Source organism: Colossoma macropomum, unplaced genomic scaffold (genome assembly GCF_904425465.1).
Source record: "Colossoma macropomum unplaced genomic scaffold, Colossoma_macropomum, whole genome shotgun sequence".
Classification (NCBI taxonomy): domain Eukaryota; kingdom Metazoa; phylum Chordata; class Actinopteri; order Characiformes; family Serrasalmidae; genus Colossoma; species Colossoma macropomum.
This window is the reverse complement of record NW_023494795.1, coordinates 19,734,952-19,754,643: the sequence shown is the minus strand read 5'-3', so window position 1 is coordinate 19,754,643 and position 19,692 is coordinate 19,734,952. Positions and strand designations below refer to the sequence as shown.

Genomic DNA, 19,692 nt, shown 5'->3' with positions numbered 1-19,692 from the left:
TTAAATTAGGCTCGTGATATGCACTAGTAAACACTTTATTGAGTGCACATATATGTGTCTCATTTGTAACATTTGTGAGTAATCCTGGCCTGTTTCATGTTAGTGTTGTACTGAAGTATTGAAGCTGCCTGATTGATGGTGGCATGAGTAATATTGGGTATAGACTGTATTGTATTCTGATTAAGGTTTTTCATAAATCATGTGTTACATAAATTATGACAAAATGAAAATTTCACAGAAGCCGCAACAGCTACATATAATAATAAATAATACAAATAATAGATATGAGTAAATAAATACATGTTTAGTATTTATTGTATTTACCCTTTGGCTTTATTACACCGTTTATTACTTCCATTGTTTTTGGAATATTCGCTTTCAGTTTCTCAAAGTAATCTGCAGGAATATTATTCCACACCTCTGGAGTTCAGTGTTAGAAGTTGGTTGCATTTTCTGCTTTTTCTAATCCAAGTAATCCCAAACACATTCAGTGACGTTGAGGCCTGGAATCTGGACTGGTCAGTCCATTGTTCTGAGAACACCAACTGTTTAATTCCTTTTCTCAGTAGGGGCTTCTTGACAGTGAAACATCCTTTCAGACTCATAGTATTGAGTTGTCTTCTCACAGTGGAAGGATGGACAGAAACACCTTTGGATTTTTCAGATCTGAGGCAAGAGTTTATGGCCATTTTGACTGGAAATTAAATAAATGAAGGGTGATCTGACTTTTACACACAGAGGCATTCATATACATATATAATTTAGAGGAACATTTAGAGTTAAATTGAATGATACGTGGTTTTATTAAAAATATGAACATGGAAGCAAAGTATTCTATATTAAATTATTCTGACATATTTATTTTTATGAGATTTATCTGATGTCCAGAACAACCTGCAAATGTGAGTCACTTTGTTTGACTGCTTTCTCTGAAGCATCCTCGGATGGAAACCCTGGCAAAAATGCGTTGGCATTGCTTGACCAAAGAAAAGAATGACTTAATTTGTGCATTTGTGGCATCATTTTTTGGTCATCCTGAATAATTCAGTATAGTGATACTGCAAATTTTAATGATTCCACATTCTTATCACACTCAGGTATGCAGATTTGTGTGTGTGTGTGCGCGCATGGTGAGCAGGTGGAGGTTTGGGCATTAGAGAGGGAGCTGAATGGCCCTAAACAGCAGGAGGAAAGTAAACACCTGGCAGTGAGTGCAGGCTCACATCCTGGTGCTCTGAATGTTTGATGCCTTACAGCTCTGCACCAGCACTTTTTCCTTCTTTTCATACCCAATTAAAAGTATTCCTATTAAATTATCACAGTGCCCAACTCATATTACTGTTTTTCATCTGATGTTATCACAGTTTGTGACATAGGCTGATGAAGAAAGCAGCGCATATCATTAAACTAACAGTGTCACGTAAATGAATGTCTGGAATTCAGTGTCATAAACTAATTAAATCCAAAATATACTGTCAAATGTTTTGGCGCCCCTGGTCAGATTTCATGTTTTGTTGATTTTCTAATTGAAAATAAGTACACATCCTCTACAGAGAACGCACCTCTGCACATTTGATGTACAGTTACTGTTTATTTGCTGAATTTAATAGGAAAAAATAAATAAACATAAAATGAGGCCTGGGAAGAAGTTATGACATATTTTATATTATAGGTTTTATTTTTCCAGTCTGTTTAACTCAGCAAATAAATAGAAATTGTGCACTAAAATGAACAGAAAAATACACATTTAAGGTGCCTTATACATTATGTGCTAATGTATTTTTACTTAGAAAATCAACAAAACCTTTCTTGATTCAGACTTTTGCGTATGACTGTTTATGTGTCGCTGCATTTAAACAGAATCTTGAATCTTCAAAATGGTAAAAATGGTAAAAAATGGTAAAAAAACACTGTAATGTTAGTTAGTGTAGCAAGATTAATCATTTAGAAGTAATTGTGGACCGTTTCTAATGATCCATTTGCCATGAAGTGTTAATGCGAGTGTAGCTACCGTTTTCAAATGATGTAAAAAATGAAAAGCAAAAAAAACAAAAAAGGTTTTAATCTGACAGCAGCGATATGTAATATACAGTACTGTGCAAAGGTCTTAGACACTTAATGCACCTTATTAAAAGCCATTCGTGTTATTTGTGTTGTGTTTGTAAAATCGCCACATATCATTGTATAAATGCAAACAAAATACAAAAAAGCAAGAATTTTTTAAGTAGTCGATATCTTGTGAGCTAGTTTGGAGAACAAGATTTGGTTCTGGATTTCTCCTCCGTGCCTTCAGGCATCACATGAATTTGTTAAATTCTATCACCAGCACACTTGATTTAACATAATGAAGTACTGCTTAGCCAACTAGGTATTGAATATGATCTACAAATTATACTGGGCTGCCATGAGGAGAAGTTTGGAAATGATTAAAAGAACATGTTGACAGACATAAATCACAACTTATTGTATAAATGTCTGTCAACTTGTTCTTTTAATCATTTCCAAACTTCTCCTCCTTGGAAATGATTCAAAGAACATGTTGACAAACATAAAATCACAACTTATTGTATAAATGTTAGTTGTATTTATTGTAATGTAAGTGTTTTTTGTATCAAATAAATGCCTACTACCCAGATAAATAGCTTTTTAATTAAGTGCTAAAACGTCTGCACAGTACTGTATTGTAAAATATTACTTAGGACTTTTTTTGTTTTACGCAAAAAATATAAAAATTAAAAATCCACAGCGCTTCCATACATTGATAGTTTATCTAAACATTTTTTTTTCTATTTAGTTCTCCAGTGTTTTAAGTTGTTAAGTATTGTCTGTCATGTTTGAGTTCACAGGCAATAAAAAATCTATACTGCTAAACTGCAACACTGTTTGCTACTAGAATTTTATATTATAACAAATGGTTTCTGGGATATACTAACATTAGAAATAAAAATCTTTGAAAAATAGGATGAATCAGACATTCATATGCAGAGTTAATAAAACCTTTAGGGTTTAACTCTTACCCTAAGTGTTGGTTAGGGTATGTTTTCGTAGAACTCTCCTCCATATTAATAAGCAGGTGAGACTAGTTTGATACAGTGGCAGTAGGAAATCATAATAAATTGGTAGTAAAATATAATCAAATATAATAAAGGGTTATTTACGAAACCATGATTGTTTCTAAAGTGATTATTTAGTCACTTAGAACTCATATAGTGACTATCTGTAGTTTACACCTTTTCACATTTCTAAAATTGCTAAAGAAAATGGTAGGGGTGGGTGATATGGCAAAAATATAGTATCATGATTCTTGAGCATCTTTACTTGATACACAAGATTTTGTTTGTTAGGTTAAAAGTGGCCAGTAGAGTAACGTTTAACTATGAGTGCAATGATTTTTTTAATTGCACATTTGATCATTGAGCTTTTCACATAACCTGCTGCTGTAATTACAGGACTAATTATGTTCTCTTTGGAATGAGACATGCATTTGATGCGTGTTCTTCTGAGTACAGCCATGATATGCTTAGATATATTCTGACATAATATAAAAAGGGTACAGTTTAACATGGGCTTTTAATGTAAACAAGTGGAATGTTTTCTCATACTTCTTTAGCATTGTTGTCTGAAGATTCAACATAAAGACCATTTTTTGTACCATAAAAGCTTTTTTCACTCTTCCTGAGTTGTGTCTATAAATTACAGAGTTCACTCCTGTATTAATTTCTTCAGCTTGTAATTTAGCTTTCATGTAACCAGATCACAGCAAGAGCTAGCCAGGCTAAAGTACAGCCTCCATGCGGCAGTATTAGTTTTAATATGCTGATACTAAGACTCCCAAAGTAATTAACCCCCATATATATTCAAAGCAGTTTTTTGAAACGTTTTGTCATTTATGTAAACATGTCAGTGTTTGGTGTTTAACTCTGTGGTCAAAATAAACATGTCAGTGTTGGATACAGCCTTTTTTAAATCATATTTATTTTGATGAATATATTTGTATGTATTTTGGAAGATAATAAGTTTCAAACCATATTGGATTGTATTGAATTCAATGTGTTTACGTCAGTTTAACAGATTTTTCTAGTGAATAGTATAACTAGCTCCTCAGCTGGTTGCAGTTAACCCCACTTTTGGTGTAAATTGCAACATTTGTCCTTGCATCACTTTCAGCTGAATTGTTTACAAATGGTGGTTCATTTGTAGCAGAGATGTACAGGTTGCTTGTATAAAAGAATTATTACATGTTACGATGTGCCCTTTTTACCCCATAATCCCTTTTGGTACTGCACAGAACCATTTTAAACAGGTTCTTTAAGAACTATAATTTATGCACCACTGTAGCTTTGTGGAGGCAACTGTTGCATAATTAGGGGGCGTTCAGACAACACTCTTGTGCCGCATCTGATGCTGAAAAAGGAGCAGGACGTGGTTCCTAGGGGGCGTGATTGACAAGTAGGTAAACTTAAACATGAAGACCAAGGTGATTGATAAACAAAGCATTTCTGAAACCAAACCCACAGATAAAATGAAAAAAAAAATACAATTCATTGTGTTAGAAAAGAGCCAAAACAAGATTTTCTTTCATGTTTGATAAGTGACTAGTAATCCTCAGTCATGAAGGGTCAGCTGTAGGTAATGTATGGTGATGTATGGTATCGTTTTTTCAACTTAAACACGTGATTTAAAGATGTGCATTCTGCAGGCTAGAGGAGTGATTTTCAGCCGTGGACAGAAGAGACTTTGAAAAAGCATCGTCTGAACGTTAGGCTGCCCTGTATTTTGTTTCATCCAAAAAATTGAGTAGGTGGATCTGTATGAATGTGTTGGTTTTTATTGAGATCAGAAAGACAATAAATTCAAAACAAGCTTTTTACAGCTTGGGTTCCTCAACATAGACTGCATGAACTGGGGATTGGATGTTTTTAACATACTACTTCCAACTCTTTTATTTAAAAGTGTGAAAAACTAGGTTGTTTATTATATGAACCCTTTAAGAAGGTGTACCTTTTTTCCTAAACAATAAAACCAGAACGATATGGGCCAAGATGACAGAGGAAGATGCTAAAGAAAACGTCGACAGACTGTTGACGGAAGAGTCTGAACAGAAGAAAGAACAGAAAGACTGTTCTGAGATGTGCTCCTTTCCTTTCAGTCGCAGTCCAGCACTTTCCTACACACTTGTGTTTGACTCTGTGCCTGTAAACGGAGTGGGGTCAGTGCACACTGCACACACACATACACAACGGTTGGAAAAAACTCTACAAGAATGTAACTGTTACACAGCACCTTTATATCTAAAGTTCTAAGTGTGCTGTCTTTCACTGGTGGACTGAAGTCATCCTGAATAGTAGTGCTGAGCTGTGACTCACGTTAGTGTATTTTCTGTTTGTGATTGACAGCTATGGGCTTTGGCAAAGGAGCCTCGGCCGACGTGTGACATTCTGCTGGGTATTCTTCTCCTTTTAATGACCCGATTTCCTGCCAATGTGGCTCTATTGACAAACCTGAGACAAGGACCGAATGAGGCTATTTCTGCCTGCCCGTAATTGGATGGGAAAAAAGCCTTGGACCTTTTCACAGCAAATTTTCCTGGGGAAATTACATCATCATTCTGAGAATTCGTATCATTTGCTGTTATTCTTGGTGGCTTCATTTCTGTTGCGCCAGTCGCCATCAATCAGACACAAACTTTTGCCACCCTCAGCTTTTTCCTTTGCTAACAATGTGGAGTCGGGCATACACTGCTTTTAGAATGGACCTCAAGAAGAGCCTTCAGAATTAGGCTGTAATCTAAAAAAGAAAAGAAAAAAAGGTTTAAAAAAAGAATGGATAGCCCATATTCAGGGACCTTTTTTAGACACAGTAGAATAGATCAAATCAATAAGCCTCACTTTTCAGAAGTTATGTAGGTTTTACAGAATAATGTGAAAGAACTTCTTTTTACAGTTCTGACCTTCAGATCTCAACACAGTTGCGATATCACCTTGAATAGGAACCACCTGTGACTCATGAGCTTATATTCTGCATGATGTTTCTGTTGACAAGCTGCAGACATTTTCTCTCTGTGTGATCGACACTTATCAGGGTGTTGTGGTACCTAAACCATCCTGCTCTCCCACGGTGCTTGACGGTTCACTGTAGCCAACTGTTCCTTTCCCCACTGCCACAGAGGGACATGGACAAATGACCTGTCAGTTTATGGTAGAAATCCCATTCGTCCCTCTGTCCAATCACTCCCAGGAGAGCACGTACCACCTCACATGGCCAACATGAACAAGAGCTTGGTAGCTATGTTTATTGTTTGGCTCCTTCTCAACATAAAATCACTCCATAGAGTACAATCAACCTATCCACCCACAAATGCATCCATTCTAAGCAACCGTTGTGAGGTTGGACAAGCTTTACAGAACATTTGCAAATGTCTCATATAGCCTAATGAGATAAACATGCTACTTATTTTAATTTCTCTGTTTGTTAAGATGTGGTACATAACAGAAATTTGCTCACCATGCTATTATTGTAGCTCAATTACACAACGAAACACTGCACTCCATCTGTTCTAACAGTGTGACCCTCCACATACAACATAAATACACAATATGGCCGAAAGTATGTGGACACAATTATTGAATTTAGATGGTTCGTCTGCATCTGTTGCTAACAGGTATATAAAATCAAGCATATACCCATGCAGTCTCCGTAGAAAACCATTTGTAAAATAGGTTGTACTGAAGAGCTCAGTGACCTTTAACATGGCATTGTCATTTTTGCCCTATTAGATCTGCCTGGTCAACAGTAAGTGCTAATATTATGAAAATGGAAACTAGGAGCAGCCACAGCTCAGGCATGAAGTGGCAGACTCCAGAAGCAAGATCAGCACAAGAACAGTATGTTGGGCGCTTCATAAAATGTGCTTCCATGGCTGAGCAGCTGCTCACAAGCCGAAGATCGCTGTGCACAATGCCAAGTGTCTGCTGGAGTGATGTAAACCATGTCGCCTCTGGACTCTGAAGCAGTGGAAACATGTTCTCTTGAGTAATGAATCACACTTCACTATCTGGCAGTCTGATGGACAAATCTAGGTTTGGTGGATGCCAGAAGAATACTGCCTGCCAGAATGCATAGTGCCGACAGTAATGCATGGCAGAGGAGGCATAATGCTCTGGGGCTGTTTTTCAGAGTTTGGGACCAGCCCCTTAGTTCCAGTGAAGGAATGTTAATGCCAGAACATACAAAGACATTTTAGACACTTACATGCTTCCAACTTTGTGGCAACAGTTTGAGGAAGACTAGTATGACTGTGCCTCTGTGCACAAAGAGAGGTCCAAGACATGGTTTGATGAGTTTGGTGTGGAGGGACTTTAGTAGCACAGAACCCTGACCTCAACATCACTGAACAACATTAGGATGAATTGGAGCACTGATTGCAATTGTTTTTTGACTTTGAATGGGCTCGAATTCCCACAAACACACTCCAAAATCTTGTGGAAAGCCTTCCCAGAAGAGTGGAGTATTATTGGTTTTGGCCATAGTTTGGAATGGGATGTGACTCCAACAAGCTCAAATAGTTGTGATGGTCAGCTGTCCACATACTTTTGGCCATATAGTGCATCATTTGAAATGACATGTTCTAAATTAAGATCTTTTGACAAAAACTGCAGTTGTGTGCTACAAATTCTTTACAACTTTTGAACGCCTTGTCCGGTCTCTTCAATTGTGAGTGGAACATGGATTGATTATCAGTATACACAGTACTGTTCAAAAGCTTGTAGTCAATGTTTTTTAATAAATAGATACCACTTTGTATGCAGACACGTGTGCAAAGTGATTCTAATATGTGAGTCCTGCACAGTAGAACACTAGGAAGCTAGGACAAAAAATGTAAGCAATTTTAGAGACGTCCAGAATGGTAAATTGAGCCGTAAGAGATTCTAAAATGACTGAGAAAGATGTAATGTATTAAGAATTAAGTTATAATGCAATTTATATCCAGAGTCTTTCTGGGTATAATTTCGTATTTCAAGAGTGGAGATCAAATATTAAGGCGGATATAAGAATCAGATATAGATTTTTGAATTATTGAATAAAACATCTAAAAATATCTTTTGGCAATAGTTTATAATCTAAATCCACATTGTTTACCTTACTTCGTATGTAAAACAACAAAAATTTTCAGTATTTTTGATTCCAAACTTTTGCATGGTAGTCTAACATCATCCATGTGATGATAATTTTGTTGTGTCAGTGCATTTTTCTTCACTACACATCCAGTGGCTTGCCTGAATAGGATATTGTTGAAGCCATTTATTTTTTATGCCACAGTAAAAAAGTACAGTACACAATGGTACTTTTAAATGTGCGCTGTGCATGTCTCAATATATTTCTCTTCCAACCTGTTCTTTTATGGATAGCTCAGAAACAAGCATATTTTTGTCATTTATGGTCAGCGCCACTAATCACGTTCGGCCCACACGGTTCCTCTGTGAAATAATATAACAGTGAAATTCCTTTTACAGTATATCATTTCAGTAAACTTGTGTAATAAAAAAGATGTAGCCTGTGGAAATGCGAACATGCACGATTTTAATGAGCGTTTGTGCCTCGCTGTTTGAAGCTGTCAGTATTGATATGGTCTTGTTGTTGTGGAGTGCTGCCTCTGTGCCCTGCAGTGTTGGCTAGTCTCAGTTTGCTCCTTCTCAGTCGCTAGCCTCGAGCTGAGCAGGGAGGTTGTTCTGTTTCTACCTGGAGAATGAGTTCTCAGAAATACACCTCTCAATGCCTCTTCCCTCCATTCCTTCATCCATTTAGTCTTCTCCGCTCCCTGCCGAGGAGGCCGGTGCTAAACGCAGTTCTGACAGTTCTAAAAGGCTGCAGGTTAGATGCGAGACTCAGGACAAAGCATTTTTATGTGGAATTTGCTGACGTATAAGACTTGGCAACTGCAGTCTGTGTTAAAGCTTTGAAAGCAGACTCGCCGCAATATTTAATTAGTAAAATCCGCTCACCTGGTTTGGTATGTCCTTGGGTATTCTGTGCGACGTACTGACAATTTTGCTGATCTGTTTGAAAGATCTGCATATATGAAAGTAGCTTTCTGAGTTAAAAAATGGTGAATGGTGGTCTGACAAAGGCATTCGACCATGGTGATAGCAGACAACAATGGCTGTTCAATCGTTAAATGCTTGATATATTTTCTGTTCATTCTCTCTCCTCTTTATACCGCATAGATTTTTCACTACAAAAGACCAAGATTCATGCCTGTGATTCAAACATCGAGCATATGAAATGCTCTGAATCCAGAACAAATTGCGAGCATCTCATTGTTTACTTTGGTAGACAGCTGTATAGGTTACGGACACAAAGGAGAGAGAGAGAAAAGGAATTGCCTAAAGCTTTTCTTTGCCTGGCTCTTTTGGGTCAAAGTGGTAGTTACAGTCGGTGAGTCAGAACAGCTTGTCTGGGGCCAAGTGAAAATGACATGTCAAAGGAAATGATGTGACGCGTGATGATGGATGGGCCTTCCTCCCCATGCAACAGCCATCGGCCCACCACACCTCCACCACACCATCTCTGCCCTGCAAATGGAGGCGAGACAGAAACGGATAAAAAAGAATCCCATTTGGACTCTGACCGCCAACCGTGTGCTAGTGTATGATTTGTTAAGAGTCCCTGAATTAAACTGGAATACTGTTTGTGGCACACAACATCGGCAGACTGCTGTTGTTATTGAAATTTTGATTTGGATTAAATTTATATGGGCTGATGTCTCACGAGATAGCTCTGATTATGTGGCAGTCACGCAGGGGCCAGTTTCTCGGATGCATTTAAATTGGCCCGTAATGCCCCGTGCAGAGCTGTGCCTCTGCAGCAGCGTTGGTAGCTGACCTGCCCTTGTCTTCCCTCAGCTCTTTATTAATTGATATGCCCATGTAAAGAAAGGCACAGGCACAAATATACAGTTTATGCTAACTGTTGGAACCACAAACAGATGAACTAGCCCACTCCACTTCACAGCCCACACTCTGTTTTCACAATGCAGTAAGCTTCGCTGGCTCTTTTGTTGCTGTTGCATCAGTTTGGCTCCCACCATGTCCCTCAATAAGGGTTCTGGAGGAAGAATTCTGACTTTCACTGACATTTTATGACATTTATTGCATATAAATCCAATATATCAGTTTGTCTACCCTGCTCTACATCTGTGTTGCACCTCTTCTTTTTCAGTTTTAGTTCAATAAAACAGGCTCCTACTTTTCTTATATACAGTACAGAAAGTCAACACCCATGATTTATTTTTATTTCCAGTCAAAACAGCCATTAAGTAAAAGTTATGAATTTTTCAGCTTTAGGAAAAAAAGCATATTTAATAGAAATTGCACATAAGTCTTTTTCTGTGTTTACTGTGTCCACGCTTTGTCTTTATTACAGCTTTCATTCTTTTCAGGAAACTTGCTTTTAGTTTTTCAGAGAAATGTATGTGTTTTTCCACACATCTAAAGTTCAGTCTTAGAAGTTTGTTGCCTTTTTTTGACTTGATCATTTTTTGACTTGACATGACTCCAAACTCATTCAGTGATGTTGAGATCTGGGCTCTGGGATCCATTGTTTTGAGAACACCAACAGGTTGTTTATTTGATCTGCACATTTTGTTCTTTTTTTGTCTGTTTTTTTTTTTTGAGTAAAGGCTTCTTGTCAGCTACACATCCTTTCAAACTCAAAGTGTTGAGTTGTCTTCTCACAGTGGAAGGATGGACAGAAACACCTGTGGATTTTTTTAGATCTAAGCAAGAGTAGAGCTTGATTTTCTCCTCTCTCTCAAAGATGACAGCTTCAAGTACTGTTTATCTGATGGTGTCAGTTTTTGGTGGTCTACCACGTTTGTTACGAGTCCCATTTTCTCTGTATCTCGTAATCATTTTGATCCGGTCCAGTTTTTAAACATTTTTTTCGCTTATTTTTCTTTGACACTCCTCTTATGCAAGTGCGTTTTATCTGTCTGTCCTCAGAAATGTCACCTGAAAAATGAATAAATTGTACTGACTTTTTTTTTTTTAAACTAGAAATAAAATGAAATAAAGGGTGGTCTCTGACTTGCATAGCATTATATATGGAGCACAGGCTTAAGAGTTCTTGACAGGCGGCTGTACATGGCACATTGTTATCGTGTCGGTTGGAGGAGCTTTTAATGCAGCCCAGTGGCAGTCTGGCAGTTTTTTTTTTTTATTCAGGTAAGCATAAGAGAGATTAACTTTTAATTACTGCACTGTTACTGACCCCAGCAGCCTCTTTCTGCCTTTTTTTTCACTGTTTCTCACTCACTCTCTGTCCCTTCACTCACACGTTCTCTTACGCTCAAGTACACACACTTACGTGCACAGACACTGTATCGCTCTTGCTCTACAACCCCTCCACCCCCTCACTCTCTGTCCTAGTGTCTCACACTCTCCCTATCAAGCCACTTTGCTTGATAATTCTAAAGTTTGTGCTTTTGATTAGCATGTGAATGCTAACAGGATGAGACAAGTCCCTGACGTGCCCAGCCCTGCTTCTGCTGCTCTGGTAATGAAGCCTCCGCAAAACACCTCTCGAGGGTCCCTGTTCTCTGCTCCCTCTACCTCTCTCATCTGAAGTACAGTCACGCTCGCCCAAAACGGCTCCAGCCCCGGATGCTGGGACGGAGAAGTCTCATATACTCGGATTGACTGAAGGATGCACATGGAGAGAGAAAGAGAGAGAGAGATTAGCATGCGGTGCTGAAGGATGACTGCTGTGTGCTGGAGGCGCACTCTCACTCCACTGGTCTCCGTTTGATGATTCAGAGGCACTGTCACTCCAGGCAGAATAATAAAAAAAGAAGCCCTTTAAAAACCACCACCAGCTCAAAACACATGGCTAAACGGCTGTATGCCCAAAATAGCCCTTCCTCTTATTTACATTCGCTCGGACAGGAGTCCTGAGGTGACCCTGCCTGATGCAACAATGGAAGCTTTGTTGGCCTCGGTTCGGCCTATCCTGGAGCCCCGAGTAGAACAGAAGCCCTCTGTCTGGCGGCCTCAGCACTTTGATATGCGCCTCATCGCGCCCGCTTCAGAGCTGTGGCCTGGTGCCACCGGCGGGTTTCTGTGAAGAGGAGAGCGCTGTCGCTGTACAATCACTGCAGCTCCACTACCTACACGTCTCCAGAGAGGCTTCCAGACTGTGTGTTCAGCACTTTACCCAGTCTTATCGTTCATATCACCCAGCATTAAAAACATGGCTCACCCGCTGCACAGTTCGTTGCAGGGGCTTCTCAAAATCTTCCAGGAAACTGGAGCCGACCTCCTTCGTGTTCAGCATTCTATCCAGTGAAAATTAAAGCCTGCTTTCAGGAGTAAACCTCAGAAGTCAAGAGTTATTACTTTTGTTTTGATATACTATTCAAATGTGTGTTCTAATTTTTGTCAACTGTAGGGATGTTTTCTCAGAAAAAGCTAACTGGCTTAACCAAAGACAGTGGCAATGGTTTGGTGAAGCTAGTTAGTTGATTTCAAGCCAGGGTGCATTGGTGACAGTTGAAAGAAAGAAATTTCAAGAGAAAGATGAATGGACCTAGTCATCTGTCTGTATATTTTGGCCCTTGCCAAAGTCACTAAGGTCTTCACGCCTACCCATTTCTCCCACATTTTTTCTTTATATAAGGAGATTAATCCTCCAAATCTCATCACAGCATTCATTACCTAACATTGTATTTGCCAATTTTGTCAAATAAAAACAAATTGGCTTGATACATGATGGGTCAGGCAGGATAATTTAGGTTCTTATAGGGACTCCCTGAATCTGTCTAGGAAATCGGAGTCGACCTCAAACAGATTTGTCCTTCTGTACATTTAAAATACAAGCCTGTGTTTGCTTTTAAAAGATGTAGCTTGCTGGACTTGACTCATGCTTCATAATGACAGATTAATAGCTGGTGGTTTGTCTGAGCCAGAGAGCTTAGCATTAATGGTTGTAAGCTGTGTTCCATTGTCCATGTTCAGCAATTGTTGTCCAATGATAATATTCCATCAGTGTATAAAGTTCTCCAGCATTAGGCACAGGCCTGTGCAGCAGGGTATTATCGAACCATTTGCACAGTGAATAGCTCTGCTCATGAGACCACATAGGGTCTTCCTGTGGAAGACAAATAGCCCCTGACCCACACTCTCTCCGGAGCTCACACAGCTTCCTGAAACGATGCCGCATTCATACATCTCCTCTCCAATTATGGCCTATTGTCCACAGGACGCTGCCCAGTCAGCCACCCTGCCGAGAGTCCTGTTAATATCAGTGATACCCACAATTCTGCAAAGTGGTCAAATGACAGATTATTATGTCGTTGATGTCAGAACTTTTCAGAAGGAAAAAGAAAACATACTTAACTTTAATTAGTGCTGTTAGAGTTAACAAAGTAATATAGCGAATTAATTGGATGAATTATTAACAGAAAGTTTTTTTTTACACGTTTTACACGTTTTCTGAGTTTCATCCTTCAAAAAAGTTTGTAGTAGTTCAGGTGAAGCTGAAGTGCTGTGTGTTTTCATGATGGAATTTGCGATTGTAGCTCTCTCATGTAAATACAACTTTTGAAGCTGTATTTTGGGCAGACTATGCTGGATGATGCTCGCAGGAGATCTGTGGATAAACCAGCAAACTAACAAAGGTAATAGCAAAGTGGAGATGTCCCCTCAAGAGCCTCTACTGTAACAAGAATACTCAAGCTCTATGAACAACAGTGAGAACCTGTAATCAGAGAGGAGTTATATCGGCTGTATATATTAGTGCTGTCCATAAAGAACTTTACAGGACAAGGTAAAAACTTGATTAACTTTTAATACATGTTAAAGTAAAGAGATCTTATTCTTTTACTTTTGGGAGATCTTATACTTTTAATTTTGGAGCATTTCTATAGGTTCATTCATCATGTAATTGTGACACAATAGGAATGACAGCTGCTGTGCTCACATGATGTAGAAAAGTTAAAAAAAAAAAAACATTTAGTTTTTAAGTTCAGTTTATGTACACCCTGTGTTCACATTATGAAAATGGTGTTACTGAATTATTAAAAGTAATAAATACATTCTCATGAAGCTTATTTGTCCACTCATTTTACTATACCAAAATGCGCTGCTTTTTAAATGGACAGAAAATCTTTCTATAGGGTCAAATTTGAGCAAATAAGACAAACATGATTAATCGTATCTACACAAAAATAGTGTAATTAATTTTATCTTTTGATAGCCCTATTTCTATTTTCCCTCCTTTTCTGTTGGTCCTTGTGTCATGAAATGTTCTCACAATGCATAGGGCAGCTGGCATTTTCAAATTATGAAAAAAAAAAAGCAAAGAAAATAGAGATCGTGGTCTGATGGCAACAATATTGTGAAGCAGCTACAAGCTTTATGCACTGAAAGGCTGGAGTACAGTAGCTATACATACGTGCTTGTCTGGCAAAGGCGCCTGATGCCCCTCCATAGCCATGCTGTAGGGGATGCGTGTAACCATGGTGATATTTACCTCAGCTCTACGCCTGGCTGAAGCCCTCTTAGATAAGGCTTGTTGTTGGGATCATTTTCAACCAATCGGGCTTCATGTGAGAGAGAGGTGTTTACTGAAGCCCATTTGTGTTGTGCATGAGCTGCCTAGAGAGCATGATATTGATTAGAATTTAATTAGCATCTTAGCATAGATGAGCAGTTCTGGTTAACACGATGCAAAATGGCAGTTGTTCAGTCGTGCAATCTGTTCATGCATAATAGCACTGACATTTCGAGAGACGTAATAGGCATATGTTGAGTCTATAGGTTGTAGTGAGTGGAAAGGACGCAGCCAGAAATGTCAGAAGCAGCTTTGGGTGATGTGACACAAGTGTTCTTTCCTCGTGCCTCTGATGCAAAGTGATGATGTCATTTTCCAGGGCGGTGTGTACAAGTGTCTGTGTGCGCTTTGTTGCGTGCATGCGCGCGTGTGTGTGCGCGTGCATCTCTGTTTTCTCTCTGTCTCCCCCTGCAACTTTGAACTGTCTCCCTGCGAGACAGCAAAGACAGTTCTCCCTGTAACAAAGAGTTTGCAGTGGGAAAATCCCAGGCCAATGCCAGCTACAAACATCAAATTTCATTGTGCTTGAGAGGCTTCAGAGGAATGGTTGTTTTGGCTGCCTGGTTTACTCTCTCTCCCTCTGTCTCCCTCTGTCTCTCTCTCACATACACACATACACACATGCACACAATTCCAGCTTGTTTTCTGTTGAGTCAGAGGAAAGCCATCTGCCACATAGCGATAATGGGTCACAAGGGAAGCAGGGTCTGGTAAAAGCGGAGATGAATTAAAATAGGGAGAAAATGGGCAACGCTTGGCTACACCCAAATCTTACCGTATTTTTCGCTTTTCCAACCCCAATGTCAACAGGCACGCATAAAAGTCTAATGTGCATTTCTTTGCACATATCAGCTGCAACTGTGGAAGACTGAGTTGCTGAATATGTTTATATTCATAGAGAAGATCGGAAGTCGATAAGACGATGTTTATCGTTATCATAATAAATTATGTCACATAAGAACATGCTTAGGACTTAACTAGACTTATTGCAGTGTAGTCTGTGAAAAGTGGAATAAAAATCATTGAAACCCACTGCTGTGAAAACAATGGACAGCCTTGCAGAGTTAAAATGGACAGCACACATGCAGCTTTAATGATATCAGAAGACCATACACAACAGTGACAGTAAAGAACAGCATTTAAACACAATAGAAGCAGTTATTAATATTTACTTCTTGCTTACCTACCAAGATGATAATCCAGTTTGCTTTCGATTTTGCAAATCATACACATTTCCATAATATAAATATATATATAATTAACAATACTTAAAAAAAAGTCTCGTACCCATATTAAAGAACATTAGCAATTTGGGGATAAACGATTATGATGATCAGTAGAATGGGATTGAATTATGCACAAGAAGTGAATATCCATGATTCTCTTCTTAAAATGAAAAAAATCAATATAGTATTGTAGGCCAGTGTCGATATCTTGTATTATTTCTGTGTCTATCTGACGATGCCAAAGTATAAACATTTATAAAATGTAACTGGGACTTTGCAGACATTTCAGCATGTAGCATACTAAATGCTCTTCCAAAATACAATAGACAGAGCATAAAATATTGGTCTGAAATATCATTCTAAACATCTGTCAAATGCCATTTTTTCAAAGCAAATATCTGCCGACCCTGTAATGCATCCCCACTAAAAAGCCTTTATTATAACGTGGCTATTCAAAGGCGTTTCAATTCTAAGAAGAGCATCATGGATAATCACTTTTTGTGCATGTTTATATCCATGATGGTACGGCATTATCGTGATAATGATATAATCATGAAAATCAGAAAGATGCTGAATGGAGCAGACTCAGCACCATCTCCGTAATGACAGCTGCACATAAGGAATGCAGAAGATTACTGCTGCTCGAGATGCTGTGGTTTTAAATGTTGCATTATCACGAGGATTAGTGAAAGCAAGATGTGACGGATGAGCAGAGAGGGAAAATAGGAAACTAGGAGACAGGGCTCAGCGCAGAGAATTATAGGCCCGTGCATGTTTAGAGGAGTGTGCTGTTCGTTAAATAAGGCTACACTCTTTCAATATTTTATACAGATCAATGCTGCCCCACAAAGACTTGTGAGGAAACAGCCCTGCTGGGCCTCCAATCATCCATTCTTTATGTCAAGTTTGTCAGGCTCTGTAAACTAGGACAAAGTTGAGGTAGATATGGACATAGCACTGACAGCTTCATGGCCCATTAAAGTCTAAAGGAAATGCAGGTCAACAGGTGCTTGCAGACTTCTCCAAGCTCCCTGGCCTGCTATTCTGGAACATTTTGGATAAATTATCATATAACAATGGTATGTGATGTTAAAATGTGTCCTTAACCTTTAGACACTAAAGTGTTGCACTGTCGTTTTGCTGTACTGTTTAAATGCAATTATATAATTCTAGAAATGATTTTTATAGTTACATAAACAAAAGCATTTGCATTCAACTTACGTTCAGCATCGACTTCATAAGATTCAAATAAAAATGCACAATATGGCCACAAGTATGTGGACAAACTCCCTTAATTGTTAAGTTCAGGTGTTTCAGCCATACCTATTGCTGACAGGTGTATAAAATCAAGCACATAGACATGCAATCTCCAAAGATGAACATTACCAATAGAATGAATCATACTGAAGAGCTCAGTGACTTTATATATGGTGCTGTCATAGGATGCTACCTTTGCCACTAGTGAAATTTTTGCCCTGCTAGATGTGCCCTAGTCAACTGTAAGTGCTATTGTTGTGAAATCCTGTGTGAATCCATTTTAAATCCATTTCCACTTCCACTTCATAACATTGAGTTTCTTAACAAATTATGACATCTGTTCATAAAACATTGTGAAATGATTAAGCATGTTATGATATTTGACTTTATAGCTTAGTGTATTTTTGGTATATCAAAGATATAAGGGGGATTTTATGACATAACAAGTGAGGCTCGTTGCGAAATTGAACATATAATGCATTTTGAAACCTTCATGAAGTCATATACTCTTGCTTTATAATATGTTATGCGTGTGTTTATAACTACTAAGGAGCAATTATACAGGCATTGGCCGGGTATTGTGTAAACATTGTGTATTCGTAATGTATTAAGAATATGCAATTCATAGAAAGTGTTACATATAATATGTCCACATCTTATCAAATCTGTACTAAGGCAGAATATGTTTGCTTGTCTCTATGAGCTCAGTTGTGAGAAGTAATTATCATAAAATTGCATCACACTTTTGTTTATCATATCCACATATAAAGTCGTATGCAAAATTTTGGTCACCCCTGGTCAAATTACATGTATTGTTGATTTTCTAAGTGAAAATACGTTGACACATCTGCTAATTTGCCAAAATTACCATATTGAGGAAAAAAACAATAATGTAATGTAGCCTCTGCAATTGTTATGGCATATTTCATGTTTTTTTGGTGTCAAACTCAGCAAATAAATAGAGACTGTGCAGTAAAAATTCATATTATGTCATATTATGTTTGTTCCCAGTAGGATGTGTTAACATATTTTCACATAGAAAATCATCAAAAATATGAAGTTTGACTCGCGGGTGTTCAGATTTTTGCATACAATGTAAGTGCTAAATTAATAAATTAATATATACTTATGTTTTACTCATTTTATTTTATTTGTTTTCATGGTTTTCCACTTTTTTCCTTAAGTAGATTAATTCTCTGTATTTCGTCAATCATTACACAAAGTTTTCTTTGTAGATATTGTCAAAGCTTGGCGTAACCAAAAACAAATTGGCCTTGTACAGCACTGGCAGAGATGCATGATGGGTAAATTGATGAAGTGAACCCTGGGTCGCGGAGGATAATGGATTGGAGGGAAGGTTCCAGGCAAGAGCAAAGGGTTGATGACTAGGTCTTTTCCATTAACTTGGGGTGCTGTACAGGGTGAGATCGTGAATGGGGGTTAACTCTCCTCCCAGCCGCCCCATTCTTACGTCTGTGTGTGTGACACAGGGTCCGGTACCCCATCAACCTGTGTGCTTGTGTGCCGTCAAATCTCAACTCAATAAAAGCTAAGCAAAGAAAAGCAAGGAAAGCAAAGTTGCCAGACTGTCTTTGCAATTCGTTTGATCTCCAATTGGGTATGTGAATGGCTTATGCAGTTCTCGTTCGTTTGCCTACAACGCGTTTTTTTATTGACCCTCTTTTTCACTTATTCCATCTTATGTGCCAATGTTATGCTGTGTTAAATAGTTTGCCTAGTTGGTAGCTGTCAGTGTCACAGAATAAAGTCAGATAAACTACTTGAGTGTGTTCCATTGCAGCTCTGTGCGAGTTTAACAAGGTCTGAGAGAGTGGGTGAACTGGAACAAATGATGCATTACGATCTGAGCTGAATGTGACCTCTGGAAGAGTTTCTAAACAGCAGAAGAAGATGCTGTTTGACGATCAGCTCAGCAGCGATATTTTTTTTTTTTGTTTTTCCTTAATAAATTGTATTAAATACAGTTTTTATGTGTACACTAAATTCAGCTCATAACTCACTATGGAAGCACTTTGCCTTCTTATTTGTTCTGGCCTTATTTCGAACCACAGCAACTGTATAATTCATCACTGTTCTGAGTCTGGCATGATAACCTCCAAGAAGTCACGAATAACACTGACTGAATTGCAGCTATGCTGTTGCACAGTTCTATTGATCAGTGTTTGTGCAGCCTCCTGGAGAATATTTACACCTGACACAGCATATTAATAACGTGAGAAGGACATGAGAAGTAGAGGGGGTAGAATCCTTTGAGACTTAACCCCTTAAAAGGCCAGGACTCACTGGCAGGTCCAAAGTTCTGCTACACACTTCTATAACCTAATAATAACTGAATAATAAGCCTTAGTTTGTAAAAAGCCTGGGATTTTAAGGGGTTAAAAGATTGCAAATACTACAATTATTTGATATTTGATATTTACAAATAGTACAAAATTATCTAAATGATCCTAAAGATATTTCACATGAAAATTAGATTTTAAAAAGCACCCTACATCATAATTCTAAATATATCCTAATGTGGTTAAAAGCTAGAAAAGCACAACTTCTCCAGATCAGGAAGTGGGTGTTTCAGACCACGTTG

General features: G+C 38.3%; 1 protein-coding gene across 2 annotated transcripts in view; it reads left to right on the top strand.

Moving 5' to 3' along the window:
* Positions 1–19,692, top strand: part of LOC118815557 (kelch-like protein 29) — a 251,691-nt gene that overhangs the window by 127,985 nt on the left and 104,014 nt on the right. The gene's annotated exons all lie outside the window — the stretch shown is intronic.